This window comes from Solanum dulcamara, chromosome 5 (genome assembly GCF_947179165.1).
Source record: "Solanum dulcamara chromosome 5, daSolDulc1.2, whole genome shotgun sequence".
Lineage (NCBI taxonomy): Eukaryota > Viridiplantae > Streptophyta > Magnoliopsida > Solanales > Solanaceae > Solanum > Solanum dulcamara.
In genome coordinates this window covers 76,362,387-76,375,164 of record NC_077241.1, presented here as the reverse complement: position 1 = coordinate 76,375,164, position 12,778 = coordinate 76,362,387, and positions in this window count along the sequence as shown.

Sequence of the window (12,778 nt, the reverse complement as noted above, 5' to 3'; positions counted from 1 at the left end):
ATTAAACGTTTCATAAGCAAATTTTAAATAGTTGTGTAAATATAAATCAGATTCTGTCATTATTGGTCATCTTTTCAACATTAAAAACAAAAATATGCACTACAAAAGTTTTCTTGGGAAAAAAGAGGCTACTCAAAGAGCTAGCATCATAATCTTTAATTTCTTTGTTTGTTATTTTGTTATGACGATGGTTTAGGATGATTTATCTGCAGGTTTTCAATAATATTTGTTATGAATGTTTTGAATTATTTTTTTTATTGAGCTGAGAGTTTATCGAAAATAATTTCATGGGATTATATATATATATTGAGTATTTTGTTTATTTGTTCTTTCTTTGTTATGCTTATGTACTATGGCACTTTGCTTTCCACTTGTCCCCCCTTCATAATGCATGCATGTAATAAGGTTGATCTACTTAGGTCATAGTTTTTACTTTTTAATAATTTGATACTTTAGTGATTGATGTCTTGATGACAAAATAAACAATATAATGTTATTTTGTTCAATGTTCAAACACTTCCACTGAGTTCCACATCATCACGAAAGAGGTACAACGAATTAATCATTTTCAAAAAAAATAATTATATTGTATATAACGTGAAAAATATTTGTATGCATAAGATAAAGTAAACATTGAAATCTTTTTAATTCTTTAATCTTTGTTTAATTATCCTAGCTCTATCACTTTACATGTATGTAAATATGATAAATTGATAATCTCTCTCTTTACAAATAATTTATTCTTAAAATTTTTCAGTGTAGTTAATAATATTTACTTTCAAAAACTATTAATTATAAATGCAAAATGGAAAAAAAAAACTGAATATATCTTGTTTTGTAAGTTGATAAATATTTTGAGACGAATTTTTATAATAATAAATTAATGGCGATAGATGACAGCACTCAATAAATTAATCAATTCATTGAGTGGTATTTCCTAGTAAATTAACACGGTTGTCAAAAAGTTTAGAGATTCTTGTTAGTTCATTCATGCTTATCTTATCTGATATGCACTAGCTTAATCTTTATTATTTAATCAACTGGAACATAAGTTCCCACTAAATGGTTAATTTAGGCTTTTTGGATAAGAATACATTAAAGGACATATTATCTGGAAAAATGAGTGCGAACTTCTTTATCTCAAACTAAAATAAAGAATTTATGATAATAATTTCAAAGATTTTTAAATTAAATTATCCCTTATGAGGATCAGCATCAACAGAGGTGCTACCCCATAATAATAATAATAATAATAATAATAATAATAATAACATTTTTTTTAATAAAAAAAGTACCTATCTACTTCAAACAGATTGGGGCTAAAGTAGAGCGCTTCTTTGTGGACATAGCACAGATGGTCCTAAAATTAAAGTTAGTTCCCAATAACTAAAGTCGTTGCAAAAATATGATTTTTCTTTTTTCCAAATAGGACAACTTCACAAACAATTAAAGCTACACATACCGATTACTGTATTTTTATTTTACACTTAATGAAATAAATTTTAATCATAATTATTTTATTAGTTATTGATCACATTTAAATTTCATATTTAATTAAATATTTTTACATAAATTCAGATCGAGAGAGTATAAAACAGAAATTCCACCGCAATTCCACTAAGACAAAATAGGAAATTTGTGGGTGTGAGATTCTTTATTGTAGTGGAATCACATGTGGACCTCTCCTTCTATTGTCCCATCACTTTTGACAAGTAATTATTGCAGACTTAATTGATTGGACACAAAATCGTTATATGTGGTAACACGAAACTTAAGCTAACGTTTGGTTATAGTTTGTTTTAATTTTATTTAAAAGAAAATTAAATTAAAGTTTGAAATGTGTTTGGTCATAATTTTTTCAAAACATATTGCACCTTTTCTTTAAAAAAAAAAGAAAGAAAAAAATAGGAAACATAACATAAGTTTTAAAAATTATCAAAAATGTCCAACAGTTCCAAAAAAATATATTTACTAATTTCAAATTATATAGAATCTTCATCGATGACACTCATTATTGTCATCGCAAATCATAATCTTATTTATAAATAAGTTGGTCACAAACTTATCATTTTTGTATATAACGAATTAATTATTACATTGTCTTAAAATCATAATGTAGCATGATATTTAATAACAACTACTAATAACATAACTACTAGCTACTACAACAAATTACAATTAGTTACCATGCAAAAAAAAAACAAGAAAAAACGGAAGTAACTACAAAAGTTTGGGGAAAAATTCGTAAATAACCACTATGATAAATCTAATTAGTTTTTTTTTAGCTATAGTTTGCATATTTACGAGCTGTAGTTATAGTTTAAGCTAGGGGTGTACATGGACCGGGTTGGTTCGGATTTTTGATAAACCAAACCAAACCATTTGTGTCGGGTTATTAAATCTATAAACCAAACCAAAAAAAGTTGGGTTTTTCGGGTTTTTTCGGATTTCTCGGGTTTTTCATAGTATCTAATAAAAAACACAGAGCAGTGCTTCTTAAAAAGAGTTCTAGTACAAAATATCAAGGAAAAAATACTTGATTGAGTGCTTTTTAAAAATTAATTACTTTATGCATACAATATAAATGTAATATAAGTGTTTTAAAATATATATTATGTTTGTGTAGTAAGAAACTAACATAATATATTATAAATCTATTAAAGTATGTGATAAATGTATTATCCATTTATAAAACTTGTATTATATTATGTTTTATAAATAATTCTCTGCAATATCTATTAAAACTGTATTATAAATGTATTATAAGTGTTCAGTGATTTTTTTTTATTGCTATAGATGGTAAATATTTTCTTAATAGTGTATATTTATGTAAGTTTCCCAAATATCAACATATAAGATGTAGGCAGAACACTGTTTAAAGTTTTAACTTTATAATATAACTTTATAAGATGAGATTTTTTTGTATATTATTTAGATGGGCTTCTCAAGTCCAAATTTAAATGCAAGAAAGAAAACAAAAATTATTAAAAATTTTAAAAAAATATTTATAAATTATATTTTAATAAATATTTTTATGCATAACATAATTTTAAAGTAGTATATCTATAATCGGGTCGGTTTGGGTTCGGTTTCCCTTTTTTTAGTTAAAACCAAACCAACCCTATAACGGTCTTTTTTTTTTCAAACACCAAACCAAGTCAAACCAAACCACTAGTCGAATTTTTTTTCTGGTTTGGTTCGATTTGTCGGTTTGGTGCGGTTTATCGGTTTGCCCTGTACAACCCTAGTTTAAGCTGCCTCATTTGTATTAATTCACGAATTTATATAATTGATTTATTTTTTTATAAACTCAAAATAACAAATTTATACAAACACATAAATCTAAACTTTAAACAGTTATAAAATTATATCATATAAAAGTTATACAAATTATATCATATAAAAGTTATAGAAATTATATTATAAAGATTTTGAATAATACAAACTTGTGAATTATACAAACTCGAATCCTAATTAACGTTAAATTATAGTGGTTAATTATAAACTAGCTAAAATATAGTTATGTTAACTAATTAACTAGTATGTGTTTACTTATTCGCGTAATGTTCCTTTTTTAAAAAGAAAAGGGCCCTTCTTCTTTAGCCCAATGTTGATTCCAAACTCGTATCAATTCAAGGCCATATTCAAATAGGCCCAACCCAACTTTTTAAGGAAATTGGGCCAGCTAAGCCACAGGTCTTGGGTTCTTAAGGAGAGAATTATTCAAACAATAATAGCAAAAAAAATTCCAGACATATTATTAATTATGTAAAAATAAAAATATATTTTATAATTTTTTACCCTTCTCTGGATTTTGAATATCTAGTCAAATATGTTTTTTTTTACAAAATTTATATTAAATTTGAGATGACAAAACATATTGGTGCTTGACAAAGTGATCTTTTCACTCCAACACTCCCTTATTTTCCTTTCCGGAACCCTATTGATAAATAAAAATCTTAAATTATGTACATTGTCAGTATAAAAAAAAATACACCGCCAATTCACTCAAAGAGTATTTATCGATACAGTCCTTAAATGTTGTCCCCAATATGTTAAACTAGGGTATCTTTGGAGAAAGATCCTTCAAATTGGGATAGTATAACAAATACAGAATACAACACATGGATCTTGTTACTTAAAAATATATATTTTCTTAGATATGAGGATTTAATGATACTAAATAATATATGTCTTAAGAATATAGATCAGTAAACAAGTATATCTAGAGTGTATATATACCATTTGAGTATAAATTAATCTATAGAGAAGATCAAAGATTCTTGATCTTAATTTAAAATATATTATCGACTCAAGCACTAATATTGTATATAAGTGGTTTACTTGGACTTTATTTTTTGTATGAATTAATTTTATCTTGTTAGGCACGTAAAATCTACATGAGAGTCAATATATACTTCTAGCGGAAACAGGACCCCGACATAATGTAAGTATATACTATATAATATAATGATACTAGAAGAAATATATATAAATAAAAAAAAGATAGTAAAATGTCGTGAACAAACAAAAATCATCTTTTAGCAAATATATAGTACATATATAATTATTAATTAACAAATATTAAGACTTGGTTGTGTTAATTAAACAATTTAGCTCGTTGGGTGATTCATGATTTTATGTTATTAATAAATATACAAAAAATGCTACTATAAGCATTTCTTAGAGACAAAGACAGTCTCTTTCCACGTGGCAACATTGTGGCAAATGTTACTGCCAAGCTGTACAACTATTAATCGGAAAATATATTTAAGATGAAAGATAAGACAGGACTTTCATGGACAGCGATAGGTAAATGGTGGACAAATTTAAAACATACTCCTCCGTCCCATTTTAGTTGTAATATTATGTGTTTTTTGAAAGTCAATTTGATTAATTTTTTAAATTAAATTATATTATTTTAATTTAATATTATAAAATAAAAAATTAGACTTTCAAAAACTATATGAAAAGTACTATAAGTTTTAATTTTTTTATATCAATATAATAAAAGAATATATTTTAAAATATTAATCAAAATTCATATAGTTTGACTTATAAAAAAAATCATGACAATGAAAATGAAACTGGGGGAGTATTGAATACTACGTGGGGAAATTTGTACATTTCCCCTTATATGAATAATAATTGTTGTGAGACTTTTTTTCCGGAAGAATTCGAATAGATTTCAGTAAACTTTCTCAATATTAATATTGTCGGGATCGTAAAATATTATTATTTTTATAGGGATATTATTGAATTGATAAATTAATATTTGCTTCTTCTATTTCATATTAATTGAATTTTTGAGGGATTTTTCATTGTTCAAAATAATTGAATTGTTCAAAGTTCAAGATAGATGTGTGAAACTTTTTCCATATTTACCCTTTCATTTATTGAAGTTTTATATTTTCTAGGAGATAAATCACATTACTTGCAAATTTATATTTATGACTTTACAAAGGGCAATAGTGAAAAATATGATTCAAATTATGTTCTTAAATGTTTTTCTTAATATGTGTGCATTGCCTTACAAATTCAGTTAATATGGAATAGAGAGAGTATTAATTTAAAGAGTGTTGTTGAGATTCAATGAAAGTTAATTTTGATTACATCATTCTGAGATGAAGCCTCAAGGAATTTAAATGGACCCTCTTGTAAAAAGAATATTCACGAATTTGAAGTCATGATTAATAATGTCGGTTATCGCAATAAAATAAATGACAATAACGTGTTAAATTATTTAGATGAAAACAATACCCTATTTAAAAGTCTAAAGTTTAGAAGAAATCGTACCGATTCTCTATCTAGTAAAAAAAAAACCAGAGAATTCTAGGAGAATGTAATATTAACGTTTCATTTAATTTAGGGATCCAAATGTATCGATACTTAAACTGTACGCTACTATCTCAGAGCTATTGTGAAATTTGATGAAATGACCATAATGTTTATAGAAATTAATGAAGCATTAATCAGTCAAGAGGAAGTCATTAAATGCTAATTAAAGTGGCATCTTCTGTGTGACAGCGCGGACAATAATTTTATAATTTTCAGATAAGGTTGAACATTTTTGCTTTAATCAAACTAATTAATTAATTAAGCTATATTTGATAATTGCATTGATACCAAACAGATGGCCACCAGTCACATGCATTCAATTTTGTCGCTTTCTTCGTTTTAAACAATTGACATGTCATTACGAAGTCTTATCCCATATTAGTTGTCTATCTTATTATAAATAATCATCTCAAAATTAAGATTTCAAGAAACAATTGACATGTCATTACGAAGCCTTATCCCATATTAATTGTCCATCTTACTATAAATAATCATCTCAAAATTAAGATTTCAAGAAAGATGAGTTCATCACAAATCACAAATTAGAAAATTTTAGGTGTCTTTCACATGGACTTTGGGTCACTTTTGTTGTTCTTTCTTTACCAACTGGTCCAGCCAACCCATGCACTCTTCTCAAGCCCCCAAAAAGATGGAGAGTTTAAGTTTTATGTTCAGTGTAAAAATAGTACTCCTACAATTAGATCACATATAAAGCAATTATAAAATAAAATATTTTAATTTACCTTTAAACTTTATGATATGATTCAAATATGTTCTCCTTTAATATTAGAGGAAAATTAAAAGACTGATTATCGATCTCTTAAAGTTAGAAATTTGATTAGACTACATCCATGCTTATGAAAAGAAAAATCACGAAAAGTGATCCATATGATCAAAAGAATGGTTTAGTCTTAACAGTTTAATTTGCGTAATTCATGGCCATCGTTAGAGAAAAAAAATTATATTACAAGGATTCAAAATACCCTTATTGTTATAAAACTGATCCAAATATATATACCTTTATATACTAGTGACAAATACTTTTTCAACACATTATAAGACTATTTTTTGTATAAGCTAATTGTCATCAATTAAAGTAATTGGTAAACTGATAAATATGATAACCAACATACCATAATAAACTATATGGTCAACAGTGACAGAACCATCTTTTATCCGAGCATAAGTCAAATGATACCCCTTCATAAAAAAATTATACGGAATAAATAAGTCAATTTTTTAAATTTATATCTATTATATATTGAATTTTCTTGACTTGTTTTTTTTTTACTTTTTAATATTTTGAATCCCTAATTAGAAATCTTGGCGCATCATCACTGATATATTTTCTGTAAATACAACTTAAATACAAATTAATTAAATAAATAAAAAAGTTATTATTTGTGAAAGTATTTATTTGCTTATTATATTCCGATAACACATGGATCAATATCTCTACCTTCTTGAAAACCTCAAATTTGCATGTGCATGAGTTTTTTGTCTTATGGAAATATACTTGCATATGGAGACTTTAAGCTATATTGTATAGTAAAAATCGAATGTCAAATTTATGCCATTTCGATATGTTTTGTTTCAAAAATACAATACAAAAAATGATTACAAATGTTCAAAAGATTATCACTAGTTAATTAGGTTCTCTCGACATGTTAAAGATTATAGATTTCATAATTTACTCTCTCAACTCAAAATAATCACAATGTCTTAAACTCTAAATCCATCTACCTTTGGTGAATTGAGTTCAATTGAATCCAATTATATAAACTATTCAATAATTCACTTGGTATAACAAGTTTATATATTTAATTTCTTTACTCAAATTTCTGAATCCGTCACTTAGACATTAGACGTTGAGGGGTATATGGTGTGTGTAATGAATGAATCCAATTGACAAGTCATTAGTTGTCTTAAATATGAAGCATTGGATGATGGAACTATGTAAGTTTGACATGAGATTCATTCATTCATCAATATAAGCAACAAGATGTGAAGATGGGGACCAAAAATTACTATCTTTTTTTATTATAAGTTAGAATGGCAAGGAGAATGAGCCGACAAAGAGCATCTTTACTCAGTTTTTCGCCCAAAAAGAGATCATGCGAGGGAAAAAAAAAGAAGAAGAAGAAGCCTAATACCTACGGAGTATATTATTTTTCTTATTTTCTTTTTTTTGTCTGTTTCAAAAAAAATATTTCTTTTTTTTGACAAGTTTTTTATTTTAATTTTACTCGTGACATGTTTAAGTCTAAAAAATTAAAATACATGTGGTGTGAAAAGTTAGAATTAAAAAATTCCTAAAAGGAAAAAGTATTCCTTTTGAAACCGATTACATGATTGGGGACCATTAGATATATAGAAAGAATCCATTTTTTTTTAAAAAAAAATGAGTAGGGAAAGTGGAAAAAACAGTTAGTGTTGTCTTCAAGGCCAATCAAAGAGTGAAAGAGGATCGCTCGTGGCCTGGCAACGCCTTATTGTGTCAGCGGTACCTTCGCGTTTTTTGTTTCAACAATACTATGCACGCACGCTCTTTCATGTTTAACCGGTTGATTCAAGATTTAAATTTTATTTTTTTATTAAATTAATTTATATAAATATATTTAATTAAGTATAAAATTTGAGAATAACTTTTTAAAGAAAAATTGTGATCCAAAATAAGCTATTAATAATATTTGTATGGCTAAAAATCTTTTTATTAAAAAGAAGAAGAGAGAAATAAAAAGTTAAATTGTTACTCGTTCATATCAATTTATGTGACACTGTTTGATTTGATACAAAAAAAATCCTTAAAATTTTGTGGTCTAAAACACTCGTTGACCATTTGTGTGGCTATATATTAGTTTAAAGTTAAACTATTTATAATTATGACGAACTAAAAAAAGTGTATCACATAAATTGAGATAGAGGGAATACCAAGAGTAATAAATATTAAAAAATGTCATTTTTTGAAGATTGACTTATTAAAAAAGAAAAGAGTATTATTGGAGGTAAGTAGTTTTTTTTTTCTGTATATTGAACCTAACACATTTGAAATTCTGGTTGCTGAACCTCTAATATTTATTGCTCAAACTAAATTATGATGACCCTAAGGAGTCATTTCTATTTATAGTCTAATTATGTTAGAATTATAACACAGTCTAATTGGGAATATTATTATCTTGGCAATGAGTGGTGTCTTATGTATTGGTGATTATACTTGAAAATATAAGTCTGTGTTTCTTGTATGGAACTAATTATTAAGGTCCTTTTAAGTTGGCAAATTGAATTAATACTTTATGTTGAATTTATTTATTTTATATATGAACAATTGAACATCACGTCGTTTTAATTACAATATAATTATCAACCTAGAATTATCTATTGTGAAAGTATAATCATAATTAGCTGGCGAAGATGAGTGGAATTATCATGTAAAGTAATTAATTGTATTTATTAACCAGGTGATCCAAGCATCATACAGTATATATATAATTGGCCAGCTAGCATTATGTATTTGAGTTTTTTTTTCCTTTTCTATTCTTACTATATATAGCAACTGTATGCATGTTGGGAAAAAAAAATTGTGAACTCTTTCTGGTTTTATATATGCAACTTGATAGTGATCATAGATTATGTTGAAGCTCTTATATAAGCATGAAATAACACATAAAATTTACACACATATGCATATCATATCGTCAGTGGCGGAGCTATAATTTCAAATAAATGGGTTCAAAATCTGAATAAGTAGTCACATGAACTAGTCGAAGGAAATTCGATATCTATTTTATATATAAAAAAAATTATTTTAACCATATTTAAATAATATTATATAATTTTCTGTCGAATTAGATTCGGATGAACCACTTAACCACAAAGGTCTAATTAATAAAAGAATCCTCCATCTCTAAAGACGGATGCAGACTACCGATACTAACATTCATCGAATTAAAAGTATAACATATATTATAGATAAAAATTCATAAAAATTGATATGAACTTATCTTTGGTCCAATTTTTTTTACCTAACGTTGGTGTCCTAATTAAGAGGCAATCAGGACCCAAAGGGAGGAAAAGAGTTGGAGTTCAAAAATAGACGCATGAAATGCGGGGGAATTGACATGTGTCAGTCTTTTGTTGTGGAGCCCATTAAGGACACAAAAACTGAGAAAAATTAAAAGAGGTAATAAGAGATAAGAAAGGGTGCAGAAGATATGGTGCATGTGCTTCTTGAAAAAATTTAAAACTTCACCAGCCTACCATTAAATTTAACGGCCGATTAATAAATTAAATTAAATTAGAAAAAATATTATTAATTATTGTTATTGGATTAATAATTTTTTTAAAAAGTAACAAGTTATTGATTTTTAATATTGAATTATCAAATAAATCGATAGTCCATTAATACATATCTAATTAGTTTTTTTTAAGGGTTGTGACAAACCTTATCATGATAACTAAAAAGAAATGGAGGGAATAATATCAATACCTTATTGATTACTATGTTTGCCCTTTAGCCTTTAATTCATATTATTGTCTTAGTTGTTTTTATTTATGTTGCACTTGTATAGTTCTTTTCATGTTAGTTATTATTGAATCTATTTTATGAGTCGCCCATAAAGTTATGTTATTGTCTTGTAATTGTTTTGAGCATTTTTTTTATTGGTTAAACCAAAAATCGAACTCTTAAGGACTAAAATCGAGAAAAAAAATATCTTATTGATTTAATTATTAATTTAGCATATTTTAAAATCAAAAATTAATAAACCTGATCGATAATACGTAAAATCGAATCAAACCAATCAATGTATGCTACCAATATTAGTCATCCAAAATATATATATATATATATATATATATATATATATGCACACGTTCTTCAATCCAATTTAATTTTGACAGCTATTATTTGCCTTCTTCTTATCAACACTCACTTAATTATCTTCACTTCGCTGGCCTCAGTTTTTCAATCACTCTTGTCTCGATTTATATGATAGTGTTAATTAAATATTTTCTTTTATTTATTTTTATTTATTATATTTTTTTTGTTCATTTTTATTTATTATATTTTATTTCATGAGAGTCAGTTTAATTAATTTTTTAAAAAATTAAAGTGAACTAGAATAATTTTATATTTGAAATTTGAAATTTAGGTATTCAAAAATTATACGAAAAATACTATATAATTTACAATTTTTTTGATATTAATATAATGAAAATATACATCTTAAAATGTTGGCCAAAGTTCATATAATTTAACTTTTAAGAAACAAAACGTAATAAGTTCATATAAAAATACCCTTCTATTCATCTTTTAATCTAAAAATACATTTTCATTCATTTTTTTGGAAAGTGAGCTGAAAAGGAGAATGGCAATGTGTTTTTAGATTAAAAGATGAATAGAAGGGTATTTTTAGATCAAAAGGTAGATGAAGGGTATTTTAAAACCTTTTCCTATAGTTCGGGGGTATTTTTGACCCTTTTCCGTTTTTAATAATTTGACTGTTAGAGATAAGAGCAAAAAAGAATCCAAAGATTGACGTCGGGGGCATTTTAGGCCCGATAGGTAGACGAAGGGTATTTTTATACCAATTCGCATAGTTGAAGAGTATTTTTGACCATTTTCCAAATATTCAATTGTGAATAACAATTATTATTATAATATTAATTATAAAAATTCATAAACTTTAAATTTTAATTTCACTTTTATAAGGAAACGTGTCATTTGTTTTTAAATAAATTAAAAAGAAATTAAATTGTGTCACTTAATTAAGTAATTAAAAGAATCACTTCCACAGATCTCTGCTTTTATTCTTTGAGATTTTACTAATTATTGGAATAAAAAAAGAAACAAAGTATAAAGTGAATAAGGGACAAAAACAAATGGAAATCAGTTAGCAAACAACAGCTACGGAGAACACACTTCATGTGACGAATTTAGGACGAGTTTTATTATTTCATTATATAACGACCAATAAATTATATAGCTAAATAAATCAAATTCATCGTTAATTTTATATATTTAATGATAAATTTTTTTCTCTTTGATTAAAAAAATTATTATATTAATACTTAATATGCATCAGTATCCCCTCCCCTTCCAAACACTAATAGCAGTTCAGCACTTTCACTCTTTAAAAAATGATAAATTCTTTAAAATTTTTATTAGCTATGAATAATTTAAAAGGTCATAGTTAATTTCAATTTACTTTTAATAGTCGTGATATAATATTGTGCAAGAAGTTGTGGAACATGAAGTAATATAATATGCTAACGAAAAGAAAAATAAGAAAACCTTAACCAATCAAGTATGGGTGTGTATATATATATACGAGTGTGTGAAGAGAAGAAAATAGATTTCCTTTCCTTAATTTGTCTCTTTTTTTTTTTTTTTTTTCTTCTCCTTTTCATGGTCAAAGGAAAAGAAAGAGAAATTAATTGATTGAGACAGCCTAAACAAAATGACAAAAAAAAAGAGGTTGAAATATCAAATAGGCATGATGAGTTGGAGGGGTTCTTTCATATGTTATTTATAATATTTTAAAAAATAATCTCATTGATTCCCTTATAATAAACACCAACGAGAAGTAAGAGGAAAATAAAGAGGACCCATCCACCGCCAAAAACAAAAACAAAAAAAAAAAGAACCCATATATTTCTCCATTTGAATCTATTTCCCTAGCTATAAGTTTTTTTTAAGCTAACCCTACCTCAAATTTGATCCTACTATTATTAGAAACAAATATTTTTTTTATAAAACATGATATTTTCACTTATTTTCTATTGAATCAGTTTATTAAAAAAATGTTGGTGAAAAATAAATTTTCATTGAAATAGTGAAAATTTTAACACTAATTCAATCAAAATATATGTGCGAATAATTAGTCACTAAACGTTTTTCAGTGGGAAATTCATTGGGAAAATAGTTATAATCTTTTTCAAG